This window comes from Mobula hypostoma, chromosome 5 (genome assembly GCF_963921235.1).
Source record: "Mobula hypostoma chromosome 5, sMobHyp1.1, whole genome shotgun sequence".
NCBI classification, from domain to species: domain Eukaryota; kingdom Metazoa; phylum Chordata; class Chondrichthyes; order Myliobatiformes; family Myliobatidae; genus Mobula; species Mobula hypostoma.
The window spans coordinates 181,320,021-181,340,159 of record NC_086101.1 but is presented as its reverse complement, the minus strand read 5'-3'; the positions used below and the strand labels follow the sequence as shown (position 1 = coordinate 181,340,159).

At 40.8% G+C, this 20,139-nt stretch overlaps 1 protein-coding gene across 3 annotated transcripts in view; it reads right to left on the bottom strand.

The window, feature by feature from the left end:
* The window catches only part of fbxo8 (F-box protein 8), a 96,598-nt gene extending 80,879 nt beyond the window's left edge, over window positions 1-15,719 (bottom strand). The window contains exon 1 of one of the 3 annotated variants that reach the window (XM_063047715.1): window positions 15,439-15,719. The gene's annotated coding sequence lies outside the window, so the exon portion shown is untranslated. Of the gene's footprint in view, window positions 1-14,745; window positions 14,835-15,438 lie in introns of those variants that run through there. The other 2 variants (XM_063047714.1, XM_063047716.1) reach the window with 2 other exon arrangements.
* Between the last annotated feature and the right edge of the window lie 4,420 nt (window positions 15,720-20,139).

Genomic DNA, 20,139 nt, shown 5'->3' with positions numbered 1-20,139 from the left:
CCTTTCAGACTGCGAGTCTGTCAGGGTCATCTATTGAATCTGAAATTGCGAGTATGGTCTCCTCTACATCAGTGACACCAATCATGGACTGGGGTACCACTTCATCAAGCACCTTCTTTCTGTCCACCTACACTTTGATCATGGGGAACAAGGACATGGCAGACTAACTGAATAACTACTTTGGTTCTGTCTTCACTAAGGAGGACATAAATAATCTTCCAGAAATAGTAGGGGACAGAGGGTCCAGTGAGATGGAGGAACTGAGGGAAATACATGTCAGTAGGGAAGTGGTGTTAGGTAAATTGAAGGGATTAAAGGCAGATAAATCCCCAGGGCCAGATGGTCTGCATCCCAGAGTGCTTAAGGAAGTAGCCCAAGAAATAGTGGATGCATTAGTGATAATTTTTCAAAACTCTTTAGATTCTGGACTAGTTCCTGAGGATTGGAGGGTGGCTAATGTAACCCCACTTTTTAAAAAAGGAGGGAGAGAGAAACCAGGGTATTATAGACCGGTTAGCCTGACATCGGTGGTGGGGAAAATGCTAGAGTCAGTTATCAAAGATGTGATAACAGCACATTTGGAAAGCGGTGAAATGATCGGACAAAGTCAGCATGGATTTGTGAAAGGAAAATCATGTCTGACGAATCTCATAGAATTTTTTGAGGATGTAACTAGTAGAGTGGATAGGGGAGAACCAGTGGATGTGGTATATTTGGATTTTCTAAAGGCTTTTGACAAGGTCCCACATAGGAGATTAGTGTGCAAACTTAAAGCACACGGTATTGGGGGTAAGGTATTGATGTGGATAGAGAATTGGTTGGCAGACAGGAAGCAAAGAGTGGGAATAAACAGAACCTTTTCAGAATGGCAGGCAGTGACTAGTGGGGTACCACAAGGCTCAGTGCTGGGACCCCAGTTGTTTACAATATATATTAATGACTTGGACGAGGGAGTTAAATGCAGCATCTCAAAGTTTGCAGATGACACGAAGCTGGGCGGCAGTGTTAGCTGTGAGTAGGATGTTAAGAGGATGCAGGGTGACTTGGATAGGTTAGGTGAGTGGGCAAATTCATGGCAGATGCAATTTAATGTGGATAAATGTGAAGTTATCCACTTTGGTGGCGAAAACAGGAAAACAGATTATTATCTGAATGGTGGCCGATTAGGAAAAGGGGAGATGCAACGAGATCTGGGTGTCATTATACACCAGCCATTGAAAGTGGGCATGCAGGTACAGCAGGCGGTGAAAAAGGTGAATGGTATGCTGGCATTTATAGCAAGAGGATTCGAGTACAGGAGCAGGGAGGTACTACTGCAGTTGTACAAGGCCTTGGTGAGGCCACACCTGGAGCATTGTGTGCAGTTTTGGTCCCCTAATCTGAGGAAAGACATCCTTGCCATAGAGGGAGTACAAAGAAGGTTCACCAGATTGATTCCTGGGATGGCAGGACTTTCATATGATGAAAGACTGGATGAACTAGGCTTATACTCGTTGGAATTTAATAGATTGAGGGGAGATCTGATTGAAACGTATAAAATCTTAAAGGGATTGGACAGGCGTGATGCAGGAAGATTGTTCCCGATGTTGGGGAAGTCCAGAACGAGGGGTCACAGTTTGAGGATAAAGGGGAAGCCTTTTAGGACCGGGATTAGGAAAAACTTCTTCACACAGAGAGTGGGGAATCTGTGGAATTCTCTGCCTCTGTTGAGGCCAGTTCATTGGCTATATTTAAGAGGGAGTTAGATATGGCCCTTGTGGCTAAAGGGATCAGGGGGTATGGAGGGAAGGCTGGTACAGGGTTCTGAGTTGGATGAATAGCCATGATCGTACTGAATGGCGGTGTAGGCTCGAAGGGCCGAATGGCCTACTCCTGCACCTATTTTCTGTGTTTCTATGTTTCCATATTATCCTGGGAATGAAAAGGTTAATTGTATGAGGAACATTTGATGGCTCTGGGTCTGTACTCACTGGAATTTGGAAGTATGGGGGTGGGGGGAGATCTCATTGAAACCTATTGAATATTGAGTAGATGTTGAGAGGATATTTCCTGTAGCGGGGGAAAGTCCAAGGCCAGAGGGCACAGCCTAAATAGAAGGACATCTATTTAGAACAGTGATGAGAAGGAACTTCTTTAGCCAGAGGGTGGTGAATCCGTGGAATTCATTGCCACTTCTGGCAGTGGAGGCCTAATTACTGGGTATAGTTGAAGCGAAAGTTGATAGGTTCTTGATCAGTAAACGTGCCAAAGGTTACAGGAAGAAGGCAGGAGAATGGAATTGAGAGGGTTAATAAACCAGCTATGATGGAATGGCGGAAGAGACTTGATGGGTCAAATGGCTTAACTCTGCTCCTACTTCTTAGCATTTATTAACACAATTTCTGAGAAGATGAATTCAGCAAATAAGTAAACAGACAGGGGAAGTTTGGGCAAAGAATGAACATGGAGACAGAAGCTGGGCCTAAAATATTTTTAAAATTCCATTTTCCTTCCAAATGATCGACATATGAAAATTTTCATTAACAATTCTCTACTGCACCTTTGTTTTGGGGTGGTGGGTGGTTTATGGAAAAAAATTAAATGACATGGTATTCAACATGTACTCGTGATGTCTTTGCAGCTAAGTCACTTTGAAATCCTTGGCATGCAAAACACAAGCAGAGAGTCACACAGCTTACTGCAAGATGATTTAAGGGCTGATAAACACCACTATTTCTTTGTTGGAATTATGTATATACAGATAGCAAATTTTAATTAATTCACAACCAAAATGAACAGAAATAGTTTGTTATTTTCCCATCCAACCCTATTCCTTTTATTTAGTGACAAAGGAGAGCATAATCAGAATTTATAATAATCACGTGATAAGCCCATTTGTGCAAATTGAATATAGTCAGCCAGCTACACAATGATAAAGACAGCACTAAAAAGGCATTTATATAATATAGTATGCAAGACTCAGTAATGGATGTTGCGAACATATATGACTGAACTATACAATTTGAATGCCACGGATGATGGGGCCTCTATAAAACTGGTATTGATTCTCTACATCCACCAATCTAGCAAACAAATTTTAGATGTGGGAATTTTTTTCAGGTTAATCTCTGATGAAAGACCAGTCTGTTTATTTAAGAAACTAATCCTCATTTTGCTATTAGGACACCACTTTCTCAAATTAGACCCAAAAACTGTCCTCTAATAACTTTACTTAAATCTACCCAGAAAACATGCCCCAAGGAGCCACCTTGTTAATCCAAACATGCAGCTGTTGGAATATATTTTATTGCACACTACAAATTGCCCCACTTTTGCCCTTCATAATCCAGTCAAAGGAATATGGCACAGAAACAGACCCTTTGGCCCAACTCATCCACATCAACTAAGATACCCATCGAAGCTAGTCCCATCTTCCTGCATTTGGTCCTTAACACACTAAATTGGAGGTTTTCAACCAGTTTTTATGCTATGGCATCTTTCCATTAACTGAGGGGTCCGTGAACTCCAGGATAGGAACCCCTGCACTAAATCTAAACTTCTAGCCAAAGAGAAAATTATATCCTTCTTTAATAATTTGTTAGCTCCTTGCCAAGAAAGCTTTAGGATGCTGAAGAACCTCAAAATATTTTACTCCAAAAATAACAGATATGTACTTAGGTTTCAGTCATGAATGTGTTTATCTGTTTATACAAGATCTTAACAAATAGGCGGCCAATTACCCCTTCAAGATCACTGCTGAATATCTTCTACTTCTTGCAAAACATTTTCTTACAAACCCATATCCCTCCAATTTCCAGAAATCTGCTGATCTTGGTGTTGACTGCCATCAGTGACAGAGCACCACTGCCCTTCAGCAAAACAAACACCAAAAACTCACCATCTTCTAAGTGAAGAAATGGTGATTCAGTCCAGTGCGAATTTGGCTTGCGTCTTATTTTGAGACTCACTAAAGGGAAAAGGGCAATGCCTGGATTTGTAAAAGTTTTCCAGCAAGTAAACACGTGTGGGAGAGAAAAACAACCATTGAAGAAGATTATGTGTCTACAGCTGGATAAGGAAGTCTTAGCTAGAAGTAGTAGTGATAGAGGAGGGTGGTGTGATCAACTTCACAGTCATAGGCGAGGACGAATATCATGCACCATGGTCAATCTGGTGAAACTCAGATTTTACACAAGGTCTTTTTCTGTGCTGTAACTGCAATGGAAATTTGATTCAAACATAAGAATTTCAGGCAATTTAAAGTGATGGCACTTTCTAAAGCAACAGCCACAGAAAGAGTTGAAAAGGCAATATCCTAAAGCTTATCGAGAGTATCACAATGGAACATCAATACTTTTCTTTGGCTTGTTTACCTCAAAGTTAATTTATTATCAAAGTACACATATGTCTTTATATACTACCCCGAGAATCATTTTCTTGTAGGCATTCACAGAAGATACTAAAGAAAATCAGAATAGTTAATGAACAACTACGAGGACGAACAAACTAACATGCAAAAGACAAATTCTGCAAATACAAAAATAATTTTAAATAATACCAAAAAGAGATATTTGAAGCAGCCCAAGCTGCTGCAATTGAGAGAATCTGTAATACTATTGAGAGAATTACAAAGGTGAAATATTTATCACCTACATTGAACTACAAACTGCCCTATGTAATATCTCAATTTCCTGATGCACTGAAATATCCTTCTACTACAGATCCCTCAGTTATGGCTTTGTTAATTCCAGACTTATCTACAAAACACCCATAAGCATCATATATCCTCTAGATCCGATATTATTGAAACCCTAGTGAAACTTTGCATGTTTAATCATATTTGCATTGCCACTAGCCAAGTTGCTATGGGGATAAGCTGTAAACAATTTCTCTTGGTGAATGAGTTAATAGGGACAATGACAGATACCTAATAAAATGAGGGGTGTCAGAGAATGAAGTAAAATTGAGAAATGCAGAGCAGTTGGACATGGGAGACAAATATCAATATAGAGAATAACTGTGCCTTTATCACAGATGAATTGACTAGCTCTTACACAAACAAAAAATACAAGTTATCCAAGTAGTAGAACTCAATATCAGAGTCCAGAAGGCTGTGTGGTACCCAGGTGGAAGATGAGGTAATGTTCCTCAAGCAATAACACAGTGACAAATAGGTCAGTGTGCACATCCAACCTCAGTCTCTGGTGTTTCCCTCAGTCTACCAAGTCAGGCTGCCCCTAAAGCCTTTAACCAAAGCAACTTTAGTTGTTTTTTTTTAATGCTCTCTCCAAGATTATCTTGCTCGCAGATCCAACTTCCTACTCCTTTAGCCTCATACCCACCAGACTGATAATCAAGCAACTTCACTTCCAGTTCCCATTTAGCTGAACCATAGTTTATGGTTCTTTCACTTCAAATATTGTTGTTCACTCATCTTCAAATCTACTCTCAATCCTCATCTAACACACACACACACACATTTTATATATAAAAACAACTCCCTCCGACCTACTGCCATCTCCTTTTCCCTCTCCAAATCCATTTTCACTCACATTTTTACTCCTGTCGTGAAATCAAATAGTTCTTGTTCAGTGGTCCCCAACCTCTGGGCCGCGAAGCATGCAGGGGTGCAGCGGTAGCTGGAGCGCACCCAGCACATCTTTAAGAAAAAAGCTGAAATAAATAAGCTAATTAATTAGGTGCCACCCAGAAGCCAGTCTTCATTAGAGGAACTGAGGTGGAGAGGGCCAATAACTTAAAATTCTTTGGCATTAAGGATCGACGTTTCTCTCTCTGAAAAGTGTCAGAGGATCTGTCCTGGGACCAGCACGTAACTGTCATTACAAAGAAAGCATGGCAGCACCTATACTTCATTAGAAGTTTGTGTAGATTCAACATGTCACCTTGATCCTGACAGCCCTGTCTTTTCAGCATGTCTGGGCTGGCATTTAAGTTGACCAAACAATGGAACAGCTAAAGGCTCCAGCGCCCTGTAAAGAGGAGTGAACATGGCACAGAGCAAGTGAAATCGGCAATCGCCTCTGATCTGGGCCGACATTTACGTGCCGGGCGGCACTTAATTAATTAGCTTGTTTATTTTGGCTTTTTTCTTAAATATGTACTGGGTGCACTCCGGCTACCGCTGCACCCCTGCATGCTTCACGGCCCAGTATCGGCCTGCGGCCCGGAGGTTGGGGACCACTGATCTTATTAACATCCAGACCCTAACCCTGTGTCTTATAGTGACACAGCCTTCACATAACAAAAAGTTTCTTGTCCTTAAACAGTCCACCCATTGCCTCGCAATATTATCGATCCAAAGATTGTTACTATCGGCCAGCTTGGTAGACTATTTATTTCTATGCATCTACTCTAGTTTAATAACCAACAATCTCTCCATATACAACCAAGCATTTTTTTTTTCCTGATGCAGTTTCTGTGAACTGCCTTGAAAGGTTTTACTGCATTTCAGGAATACAGTATTGAAAATGCCATTTGCTCTTGATACTAACAATTGCTAAAAACCTCAATAAGCAACAAAACTTAAGAAAATAATTAAATGCCAATGCTCACAGGCAAGGAATTTATATCTTAGTGACATTACTTAAGCAACTTAATGTGATTATTCCTTGTAATCCATCCCATCTGTTCTGCAGTTTTTTTTAAATCCAAGGTGTTAAACCTGCAGTGTAATGTTTATCCAACCCATAAACAACCTGCTAATCCCTGGTGTACCACTTAGTCTGTGCATCTCCCTGCAAATATTTGGTTGGGTTTGTCTTAGTAAAGTCCACAGGTTTCGTATTTTAGAAAATATCACCATTTAATCAGACAGTCAAAAGGGAAAAAGTTTCAAAACCCAAGAGATTCTGCAGATGCTGGAAACCCAGAGACAGACAGATGGGCAGAAGGAATTCAGCAGGTCAGGCAGCATAAACAGGAGCAGAATAAACAGTTGATGTTTCAGGACAAGGCCCTTCATCAGGACTCCAACTTTCCAAGCTAATTATCAGCAGCTTTTCAAGCTAACTTCAGAGGCAATATATTCATTTTGTTTTGAGGGAACTGGCTGATGAATGGGTGTGCACAATAAGAGTCCCGAACAAGAGTCTCAGCCTGAAACATCAACTGTATTCATTTCCATAGATGCTGCCTGACTCCTCTAGCATTTTGTGTGTGCTGCAAGAGTTGCTATTGCTGAGAAATTAAATAATACTGAACCTGAAGCTCCCAAGAAAACAATCCTACATCATTTATATACGGACAGAATCTTCCCAAAGTTCCCTATTTTGCCCAAGTCCACTTACCTCATTAAGTAACGTGCTCTTCCTTAATAAGACAGACGATTCCTCTCAGTTTAAATGGAGCCTTGCACAGGACTATAAGGAAGCCTCCCAAATTCAGTGTAATTTATGTTCTGTATGCTGTCTGGATGTACGTGCCGGTGATGCTGCTGCAAGTCTTTCACTGTACCTGCACCTCACTGTTCTTTGTGCATAGGACAATAAACTTGACTAAGCAAAAGCTTTAATCCCATTAGCCTATGCTCTAATTAGCTCACTGCCTTGAAGCACAGTACACTTCAACCACTAGAGTCCATTACACTTGTGCAACAGTGTTCTTCAAAAACGACATGGCTTTTACATGGCAGTACTATAAGCCAGATCATACCAGTCCGTACCACACAACTGTGCAGAATCATACAGAATTTTGCAGAAATCTATAACAATTTAGAGAACACAATACAGATGTCACCTTTTTGTTCTGCAAATTCAGTTCAACTCAAAAAAGATGAACTTTAATGAACTTGGGAGAAGCACATAGAGATACGCAGAAATTCAGTTTTGCTGGGATTCCATCTCAACCGGGGTTCCCAACCTGAAGTCCATGGTTAACAGTAAGGGTTCATGGCATAAAAAAAGGTTGGGAACCCCTGAGCTAAACTCAAACTCTCCCCAAAAATGATGGCAAAACCAGCAAGAAATCAGGAGAATCGTTTAGTCAATAGCTCACAAGAAATCATTTATAAATGAACGATATAATGATGTAGCAATAGGAAGGCATTCAACCCAACTCCCCTGTGAAACAACAGGAAATAGTGGGCTCCACTCCTTTGTCCTTTTATCACAACCCCTTGCTTATGTTGTCCTCAAAAGATACCAGCAAAAGAATCCAGGCAAACCTCTATGATTAAGAAGCTAGGTGAACTATCATCAGCCAATTTGGGCAACCCACACCACTGGCATGCCCAGAGATTCGTCCCATAAAAGAACTCTGAAAAGACTACCAGGAAGACTTTGGAAATGATTTTTGGATGTGTTCAAAGGCTCCTTGAAAAAATAATGCAACAAATCCACCAAGATTTTTCACAGCCTGAAAACTGCCCGTCACTTACTTTCTTTTGTAATATGCAAACTATGAATGTACAAAATGAAAACTGAAAAAAAAATCACATTTGAATTTGAGGGTATTATGAAATACAGTACAAGATCTTCATGTTTCATACATTTCTCATGCCTTTATTACAACTCCATTGTCTACAAACACTATCCAGACTGATTTTGCATCCATGTGAAAGATACATCTTAATCCTCATTAAGATCATCCAAATATTCCACTTTTAACCTGTTTCTGTCTATACATTTGATTGAATTCATAAGACTTAATCCACATTGGCAATCAGCACTAGAGGCTTGAAATGTTCCAATGTTTTCAACAAGAACATTGAACATAGAAATCTACAGCACATTACAATGTTGTGCCGACCACGTAACCTACTCTAGAAACTGCCTAGAATTACCCTACCACATAACTCCCTATTTTTGAAAGCTCCACGTACCCATCCAAGAGACTCTTAAAAGACCCTATTGTCTTCACCTCCACCACTGTTGCTCGCAGCGTGAAAAACCCAGCATTCTGTGTGTGTGGAAAAACTTACCCCTGACATCCCCTCGGTACCTACTTCCAAGCAAATTAAAACTATGCCCCCTCGTGTTAGCCATTTCAGCCCTGGGAAAAAGCCTCTGGCTATCCACATGATCAATGCCCCTCATCACCTTATACACCTCTAATCCTCCATTGCTCCAAGGAGAAAATACGAAGTTCACTCAGCCTATTCTCATAAGGTACACCATACAATCCAGGCAACATCCTTGTAAATCTTCTCTGCACTCTCTCGATAATATCTACATCCTTCTTGCAGTGAGGTAACCAGTAAGTGTTGTAACTTGAAACATTGACAGTGTAAGTACATTGAAAGCTCTAAAATGCTTCAAAGTAAATGATGTGTTATATTTATTATTTAGAAAGTGTATGCATTATATTCATTAGTACAATTTCAGGATATTTCACAATTATATTAACATGGATTTCAAAATTATATTACCATTATATAAAAGAAAATTCCAGCTGCATGGCAACAAAAACTATGAGCACAGAATCATTTTGGTTACAGTACAGCCATACACACATGCAGCTTACAGGGAACAGACAAACCCACTAACTGCTAGAAATTTCTGACTCACAACCACTCAAAGTGGATAAGGGGCATTTGGGATGTCACAAATGTTGGGGTCACTTAAAGGAAACACTCAAAAGCCCTGCGTAATTGAGTAAAGGAATGCACCTCGCACAAATACTCACCCACTCCATAAGGTACAGACTGTCATACAAAGATGAGGAAAGAAATTTGAGAACTCTTTGCAATGACCTGACTTTCTGCATTAATTACTCGTAAAATATGTTCCAATCTTCATCTAAGTCACAATAATAGATAACTACAATCAGCCTAGACTAATAACACACAAATAATTGTACTACTTCTTGTCAATACCGAGTACACCACTTAATCAATTACAGTCTAGGTTCAAAGAAGTACGTGAATCCCTGTATTTAATACCCGGTAGAGTTTCCTTTAGCAATAATAACTTCCACCAAATGTTTCTTGTAGTTGCTGATCAGACTTGTACAATGACAAGGAGAAATTTTAGATCATTCCTCCATACAAAACTGTTACAGTTCATCAACATTTCTGGGATACTTTGCATGAACAGCCCTCTCCTCTCCAAGTCATGTCACAGCATCCCAATTGGGTTAAGGGTCTGGACTCTGATTTGGCCATTCTAAAACACGAACTTTCTTCTTTTTAAAACCATTCTGTTGATTTACTCGTGTTTCGGATCATTGTCTTGTTGCATCGTCCAACTTCTATTGAGCTTCAGGTGACAGACCGCTACCCTGACATTCTCCCGTAAAATGTCTTGATGCAATTTTGAATTCATTGCTCCCGTAATGATTGCAGGCAGCAAAGCAGCCTCAAACCATGATGCTCCTTCTACCATGCTTCACAGCCGGGATGAGGTTATGGTATTGATGTAGAGTGCCTTTTTCCTTCAAACATAGAGCACATTTCTGCCCAAGTTTAACTGTTGTCCCATTTGTCCGCAGAACATTATCACAGAAGTGTTGTGGAACATCCAGGTGGTTTTTTGCAAACTTGAGACGTGCAGCAATGTTTTTGTTTTGCAGAGCTGTGGTTTTCTCCATGGTGTCCTTCCATGAACACCATTCTTGTTCAGTGTTTTTCTTGTAGTGGACACATAAACAGAGATTTCAGTAAGTTCTAGAGATTTCTGCAGGTCTTTCGCTGTTACCATTGGGTTCTTTTTCACTTCCTTCAGCATTGCATGTTGTGCTCTTGGTGTGATCTTTGCAGGGCACCCGCTCCTAGGGAGTGTAGCAACAGAACTGAGTTTCCTCCATTTGTAGACAATTTCCCTTAATGTGGAACAATGAACACTCCGGTCTTTAGAAATGCTTTTGCAGCCCTTTCCAGCTTCATGCATTGTTACAATTCTTCTTCTAACGTCCTCTGAAAGTTGTTTTGATCAAGGTATGGTGTACATAAACATCTTTCTTGAGAAGAGCAGGCTCTGTCAGTAACCTGACTTTGTGTATCTTTTAAAAAAAAAACAGTGCAGGGCACCTCAACAACCACATGTCCAATCTCATCTCATTGATTGGAACACCTGATTCCAAATAGCTTTTTTAGAAGGCATTACCCCAGAGGTTCACATACCTTTTTTGAACCTAGACTGTGATTGTTTAAATGGTGTACTCAGAGAAGTACAACTGTTTGTAGTTATTAGTTTAGGCAGATTGTGTTTGCCTATTATTGTGACTTAGATGAAGATCAGACCACATTTTATGAGTAATTAATACAGAAAAACAGATAATTGCAAAGGGTTCACAAACTTTTTCCTTGTAAGCGTACATTAAAGAATGTATGCTTCCCACACTGGCCTCATTAGCCACTTAGTTTTCTTGATTCCAAAGGATTTCTGGGGAAAGATTTATGTTATAATAATGTCATATTATGAAAACCTACTCCTCTGTGATTAGTCTTTGACAGTTTCTCGGGATTGTGCGGGGCAGTGGCAGTCCAGTTTTCTGGATTCTGAAATGACTGATGAGCAGCAAGGATAATCAACACTTCCACCTGCTAACCCAACTCTCCACATCTCCCATCACCACTACATTATTATTTCCTGTCAGTCACCTTACCAAGAGTCACTTTATGGGCTTACAATCAGCATATACAAGCTGCCTTATCTTATTGAGTTCCTCATCTTATGTTCTTTTTGTGCGGAAATCATATCCGGAGTAACACGAAGTCTGTTCTCCTTTACACGTGTACTGGAAATGACAATAAGCAATTTTGAAAAACTGAATTAAGTTCTTGAAGACAAAGTGAGATGTGCTGCAGATAAGGCCTGAAGTGCTTGGCCAAGCAAATGGAGCAGGTTGCTTGGAAAGTGGTGAACTCCTGCTGCCATTCACATGAAGCTTTAGTTTGTTCTTAAAGTAGAACTGAGATTCTCTGTGCCAACCAGTGTATCCCCTCCACTTCAAATGGTGGAGGAACAGGGATTTCCAAAAGTTAAAAAGGATCCTGCACTTTTTCATAGAAGACTTTGAAAACACTTTTGAACCTTTTCCTCAGTGCACCTAGTATTTTACCCGCAAGACAGAGCTCAAGAATATGCGTTCTAGGCAAGCAGATAACACAACCTGCAAAAAGAATGACTGGGTGCAATTCCAGAGATGTCTAGCTTGCTCATTTGGCAATGGATTGAGGATTTTGTGGAAGTAGTGTTGGTGGTGCCTCTCCAGTAATCTCAGGGGATCTTCTCTAAGTAGTCCAAGACTCAGTAGCGCACAGAAAGAAGGGCAAGGATCGTGGGTGATATAAAGTTAAAGGTGACAGACAATTTCAATATCAATGTTAATCTTCATTGACAGGTTGCTTCCAAGATATGGGAAATGATCCACAAAGAAATTGGAGTCATCTTGATTCTGAAGTGGAGGTGATGAGAACTGATTATATCATCACTATATCTGTCAATTATCTCCATTCCAACAGGAAGCCTGAGTGGTTTTGAGAAATCGCATTATCTTTTAAGCAAGTGGCATCCAAACATTTGAATTAGGGTCAGAAAAATGTCACTTGGTATCTCAAGAACACACCACTATTTAATAAGAAGCTTGGCTAATCTGATTGCATTCTCAACTCCACATTTATGCTCATGTGCAGTGACCTTTCACCTATTGTTTAGAACATAGAACAGTACAGCACAGCACAGCACAGTACAGGCCCTACAGCCCACAATGTTGTGTTGGCCTATATAAGCCTACTCCCCGATCAATGTAACCCTTCCCTCCTAGAGAATAATCATACATATTTCATACATCCAAAGATTTTTAAGTATCTATGTCTTAAAAACATATAATCATTGCTTCCACCGTTATTTATGGGAGAAATTTCCAAAGACTCACAACCCAAAGAAAAACTGTACCTCTGCTTTGTTAAGTTTACTTTTAAACAGTGATCCCAAGTTCTAGATTCTCTCACAAGGAAAACATCTTGTCCACATCTGCTGTGAACATCTTCCAGGTTTTCAAGTTTCATCTCCCTCTTCTTATCTCCATTGGGTTCATGCTGTGAACATATTTATATACTACTACTCATTCATGGCATCTCCACAATGGTACGTGTAATGTGCACAGAAAACTTTGATGCAAATTGGTGTTCTTCAACTGTATAGCAAGTAAATTATGCTGTTGCATCACATTACAGTGGCAGGGACTGCATGCTATTACTTCCCATAAGGTGAAGCTTAACAGCGTTATTGGCAGTCACTCACCAATGATTTCAGTACCTATTATGCACACTTCGAAAGGGAGAATAACACTACATCTGTGTGAATTGTCACATCATCTGGCAACCCTGTGAACTCCATCTAGGAGGCCATTGTCAGAACACCACCAAGTAGCCCGATGGTGTACCTGGCAATGCTTGACCAACTGGCTGGAGTGTTCAAGGACATCTTCAACTCTCACTGATGCAATCGGAGGTTTCCATCTGCTTCACATGAGCAGCAATCATAAACAAGAGAAAACCTGCAGATGCCGCAAATCAAAGTAATACCGGTGCCCAACAGCAGAAGAACTGCCTCAATAACTTTCTCCTGGCTGTATTCACATCTACTGTGATGAAGTGCTTTTAGAAGTTGGTTATGGTTAGAATTAACTCTGCCTGAGCAAGGGCCTGAACCAACTGCAATTTGCTTACCGCCTCTACAAGTCTACAGCAGACAAAATCTCACTGGCTCGCCTCTGGCTTTAAAGCACCCGGACAACAGCAATACATACACAAGGCTGCCATTTATTGATTACATTTCAGCATTTAATACCATCATGCCCCGAGTACTAATCAATAAGCTTCAAAACATGTGCTTCTGCACATCCCTCTGCAAATGGATCCTTAACTTCCTCACTGGGAGACCACAGTGTAGGTTGGTAATAACATCTCCTTCTTGCTGACAATAAACACAGGCACACCTCAAGGATGCATGTTTAGTCCATTGCTCTGCTCTCTCTACATTTGTTACTGTATGACTAGACACAGCTCAAACGGTATCTACTATCATATCACTGGCTTCCCTGCATTTTTTGTTTCCTATTTCTTTTCCCCTACAGTTTAAAATGTACTGTAACATTTCTGTTTCTGAAGGATGCTAAATGACTTTAAATTTAACTAGAAGGTTTTTCTTTGATCAGTTCCTGTCCTACATGCAATTTTCTTCCCCAGCTTTTTCATAAAATTTGTATTTCCCCCCCCCAACCATAAATTTATTGTTATAGAACTCTCAGGCAATATATTCTAAATCATAAGTATTCTTGTACTGCCTCGAGTTCTTTTTCCCAGCCATCTTAAATAGGTTATCCTTCAGCCATCTGATAGTTTCTCTTTACTATAACTAAACCCAGTGATTTTAATCACCTCTGTCAAACCTCCTCTCTAGCTTCACAGAGAACAACCACAGCTTCTCCGTGATGCAGGGGTGGAGGGAGGGTAGGAAGGATGTAATGGTAATTTGCAAAACAACAGGCAGTCATGCATGACCCCTCACATACAGGTGTAGGGTGGATAGAAAATAGATCACAAGTAAAAGCTATTTGATATATTGAAGGTATTGGAGCTGAGTCTCCAAATAACTGACATTCACTCTCGTGTTGGTGAAAACAATCAACCCCTCAAATTATCTTTTGATCAAGATCAAGTGTTCTCAGAATTGGAGTTCTACTAGTTTCAACAAATTCATCTGCAAATCAAAATTTAATTCAAAATTGCTTGATAAACCATACCATAATTAAAATAATTCCAAAGCAAAACAAACTACCTGTCATGCAGATTGCATTACATACCTGAAAACAGTTTCACATTTTCTATTAACAAGAAGTAATTCACTTGAAAGACTGTGCAGTCTTCTCGTGAACTGAAGTGCCAGCCAAGACTTTAGTGCCTCAAATACATAAACTGGACTTCGGTCTACAACCTTCCGACTCAAACAACTCTGCCCCCCTCCATCCCAGATGACACACCTATGTCACGATGCCATGTATGGGGGAAAAAACTGAACCTACTTCCAGATTGCAAAACAAAATAGAAATAGAATAAACATAAAGGTGAAGTATTTTGCTCAGTCCTTTTTTATTTCTTGGCTCGCTATCCTGCATGCATTTTATTCTTCAATTAGATGAGTACATTTTCTTCACAACCCTACAACCTCAATTGGAAAAATATCAATATCATAGTTCTCAATACTTCAAAAACATGCAAATTAAATATTTTCTGTAACGACAGGATAGCAGGATTTCTTGTGTTGACTGGGTGAACTTTTAATATAGGTGCCCTCTGAAACTAAACAGAACCTTTCGCACAACCCACAGGCTCTTTGAGGCAAAACTATGCACCAACCCCAACCAGCGGACGCAACCTAACTTGCTGCACGCACCGCTAGGCCCCGCCTTCCCCGCGTCTGATTGGCAGACTAGCATAGGCTAAGGTTTCAGATTGACTGCCCAGGGTGGTCAATCGCCTGACGTCACGGCACTGACCGGGTTAGGTTGGCCTCGACTCCGCCTACCTGTTGGAGCCGCAATTCGTCCGATTTCCACTTCGGCCCCAAAACGACAAGGGATGGGAGTGAACTATCACGGGTCGGAAAACAGCATCAACTCGGCGCTCAGCGTCCTCATTCAAATCCATCCCAACACAGCCACGAAAGGGCGAAGCAAAGTCACCATATTTGGAAAAACCGCTGCGTTACTCTCACTGCTACTGCCCCCAATTAACTTTTTATGCCAGCGACTTGCGTACAAGCGCCGCCCGACGGAAGGCCGTGACGCAATCGCGCTGCACGTTTGTTATTCGTGGAAGTGACGTAAAGGCGGGTCGATGCCCCCGGAGAGGGGCCGGGGTCAAGTGATCTGGGTGCGGGCTGTCCCATCACTTTCAATGGCGTTCAACTCCGGGATACCACTCAGAATTGGGCACACTGTTTCTTATATCCTGTTGGAAAACATCATCATTCTGGGTTCTCCAGTTTTTATGAAACAGTGAATATCTGCTGTTACCCTGTGAAGCGTAGAAGGTTCAATTACATCAAAAAACACGAGAAAACCTGCTGGTGCTGGAAGTCCAAAGCAAAACACACACAAAATGCTGGAGAAACTCAACAGGTCAGGCAGCATCTATGGAAATGAATAAACCACCGACGTTTCGGGCCGAGACCCTTCGTCTGGGTTGGAAAAAAGGATGAGATATCAGAGCAAGAAGGTGGGGGAGGGGAGGAAGTAGTAGAAGGTAGCGGGTGATGGGCGAAACCAGAAGAGAGGGAGGGGTGAACTAAAGAGTTGGGAAGTTGATCGGTGAAAGAGATAGAGGGCTGGAGGAGGGTAAATCTGATAGAGGGTAGAAGACCGTGAGAGGAAGGGAAGGAGGAGCACCAGAGGGAGGTGATGGACAGGTAAAATAGGCTACATTACTATCTTTGGGGGTTGACAGTTTTCATTAAAAGTTTTTAATTTACGGGAGTGACTTATTTAATCCACAGTATCGTCTTTCAATACATACAATCTATAGGAACTTTTGGGATAATTCAGCTTTCATTTGAAAGAAGTAAGGATTTTTTCCCCCGATTCTTTACACCAGCCTCGTCCAGTTGGTGGTGGTGTAGGTGTTCGCAAATAAATCAGTGTGAGGCGTTTTAAATTTAGGGAAATCTAACACCTCATTTATTGTAATCCAAACACTGAACACAGAATGTAACTGTACTTCACGTAATCACATAGACCAGCTTCTTAAAGTGAACCTAACTCAATAAACTTTTAAGTTGGACTAGCAGCTGATTTAAAATGTCAGAAGAATAACTCCAGGATGCATCATGTCTAACACTGAGAAACTACTACAGTGTTTTTCAGTTACAGAATGGAAACTGACTAAGATGTCTATCCAAGCTAGTCCCACTTGTTCACATTTGGCTGATATATCTCTAAACCTTTAAACCTATCCATTATCTTTTAGATTTTGTTAATGTGCTTGCCTCAAGGACATCCTCTGGCAGTTCATTTCATATAGCTACTACCTTAAGTGTAAAAGAAGTTCCCCTTCAAGTTCCTATTAAATCTTCTCCCTCCCATCTTACACTATACCCACTAGTTCTTGATTCTCCAAACTTGGGAAAAACATACTGAGTGCATTCATTGTATCAAGCCCTTATGCTATCCATAAGATCACATGGTCAAGTGGTTAAGGCATTGGACTAGTGACCTGAATCACACATTGCTCTGCGACAACACCGATGCCAAGCTGTATGGGTCCTAATGCCCTTCCCTTGGACAGCATTGGTGTCGTGGAGAGGGGAGACTTGCAGCATGGGCAACTGCTGGTCTTCCATACAAACTTGCCCAGGCCTGCGCCCTGGAGAGTGAAGACTTTCCAGGCGCAGATCCATGGTCTCGCAAGACTAAGATCACCTCTCAGTTTCCTTCTTTCAAGGGAATTAAGTCCTAGTCTGTACAGCCTGTCCCTCGAGTCCTGCCAACATCATTGTAAATCTTTCCTGAACTCTCTTCAGTTGGAGAATAGATGTGTGTCCAAAACTGTACATAATACTCGAGTGCAGCCCCACATCATCTTGTAAACCTGCAACATAACACTCCTGCTTCTATACTCAATGCCTGGACTGAGGATGGTTAGCAACTTCCACCTCATCTGTGCTCTCAAGTGTTTATGAAAGTTTCCATGGACACCATTTCAAAGCAGAACATTGTTTATACCCTTATTCACCACATTTTATAGATTTGAGTTCATTGCTAAAATCTGTCCATGTCTGCTGACTTCAACTGAGTGAGAGCAAAGGGGTTTGTTTTGCTGAAGGGTCTCAGCCTGAAATGTCGACTGTCTATTCATTTCCATAGATGCTGCCTGACTGGCTGAGTTCCTCCAGCATTTTGTTTGTGTTTGGATTTTAAGTATCTGCAGACTTTCTTGTGTTTTGTTTTGCTGTTATGGTTCTGTACAGCTGTATGTTGTACAATTTCTTATTGTGTTCTGTGCTTTTCTGCCGAGCATACTAATTATGTTGATGCTAGTATGTGTGGTGACACTTGCAGGCGGCCCCCAGCACATCCTCCGGTTGTGCAGTTGTTAGTGCAAACGACACATTTCACTGCACGTTTTCGATAAATGAATCTGAACCAGGTGCCATGTACACATCAGACCCGTGTTCCTGATACATTGTCACCTCAGTTTTAAAACAGTTATCTCCTTCCATTCAAATTACCTCATTCTTGCCCATCTCCGTAACCACCATCATAAGAAGAGAGGGATAGGAAAAGCTTACTCATCATCTGCCTTTCAAGTTTCTGAGTCATAAACTTCCTGTCATCCTAAAATAATGTCTCCTTGTAAGTTTACATCATGAAAATTCAAATTATATTCCCATATCACTATTTTTCAAGCCTGGCTTCTGTAACCTCTTGAAATTTCAGCAGTATTTACATGTCCTTGGTGTCCACATTTCCGAGGATCTCACCCGGTCCCTGAACTCCTCCATCCTGATCAAAAAGGCGCAACAGCACCTTTATTTCCTGCGGGGCATGAAGAAAGCTCACCTCTGTCCCAGGATACTGGCAGACTTTTACCGCCGTACCATTGAGAGCATACAAACCAACTGCATCTCAGTGTGATATGGCGATTGTCCCGTACCGGACCGCAAAGCACTCCAGCGTGTGGTGAAAACTGCCCAGCAGATTATCGGCACCCAATTGCCCACCATTGAGAACATCTGCCATAAACGCTGTCAGGGCAGGGCGAAAAGCATTAGGGATGCATCTCACCCTAACCATGGACTTTTTACTCTCCTCCCATCCGATAGGTGCTACAGGAGCCTCCGCTCCCACACCAGCAGGCACAGGAAGAGCTTCTTCCCTGAGGCTGTGACCCTGCTGAACCTCACATCACAGCGCTAAGCAGTATTGCATCCGTATTGTACTGTATAATTGTGTGCTGTAGCACTTTTTATTTGCAGTTATTTTGTAAATAACACTATTCTTTGCATTTCTGGTCAGATGCTAAATGCATTTCATTGGCTTTGTATCTGTACTTGGCACAATGACAATAAAGTTGAATCTGATCTAATCTAATGTCTGGTAAATGTACACTATACATTCAATTAATTGTATTAAATGTGGCTTTTGTATTAACTGCACAGAATAGAACCATAGCAATATTAGGACAGAGAAAGAAGCATCTTAGCCCATTGTGTCAGTTCAGTCATTCATTATCTGCCGTGTCATATGATGTGAGCGATCACAGTCTTTCCATGAAAGTCCGTGAGACAGTAGGGTTGGTCGGTACCATCTGAGGGGAATAATGCTCATAGTGATTTTTGGCAAGGTATACATCTCTAGAGTTAGAAAATACATTATAGCATTGTACCAGTGGTACCTTTATGTGTGCTATCATGTATTTTATAACGCTACCCTAAAATAAGCATTTCTGAAAAGTGGCCAATATAAAGTACAACATATATATTCAACCTAGTGGTATTTTGTCATCAGTGATCCCTCAACATTGAAATTTGTCACAATGATAGCTGAGTTCAAGCACTTTTCATCAAATGTTGTTATAAAATTCTACATTGACAACTATGTCATTGCTGGCACTCGCAGTACAGTGCCCAATTTCAGTAGAGTGAATCATTTCATTTTTAGAAAAATATTTGTTTATTTTGGAAAAGTCAATGAAAACCTTAGGAAACATATAATCACATGGATTTGTGGAGAATTTATTCGGGAATTCAAATAAGTAATAACTTTTTGTCTATATTCCATATTAACATCAGTACAGCAATGTCATGATATTTTCCATATTGTTGTATCAAATCAAAACAATCTTAAGCTTTTGTCATTGCATATAGAATTACAGTACGATAATTCAAATGTGGGGTTCCACACGGCCATAACCTAGTCCCCATTTGGTTGTAAAATGAATATATTTAATCGAAGGCTGCTTTCCATACTTAGTTTTCCATACTTTCACAACCTATTAATAATCATAATAGTTTTCCAAGTCTTCAACATCTTCCACATCTTCATCTGAACTTCCCACACTCTCTGAGGTGGATGACTGGTTCTCACAGTCTGCCGGTCTACACATGTCAGTATACCTGAGGCCATTTGCAACACACATACATCTTGGGAGTGAACATTTTTTTGGACAGTTACAGGCCAGTAGATCCAGGACGGCATTGG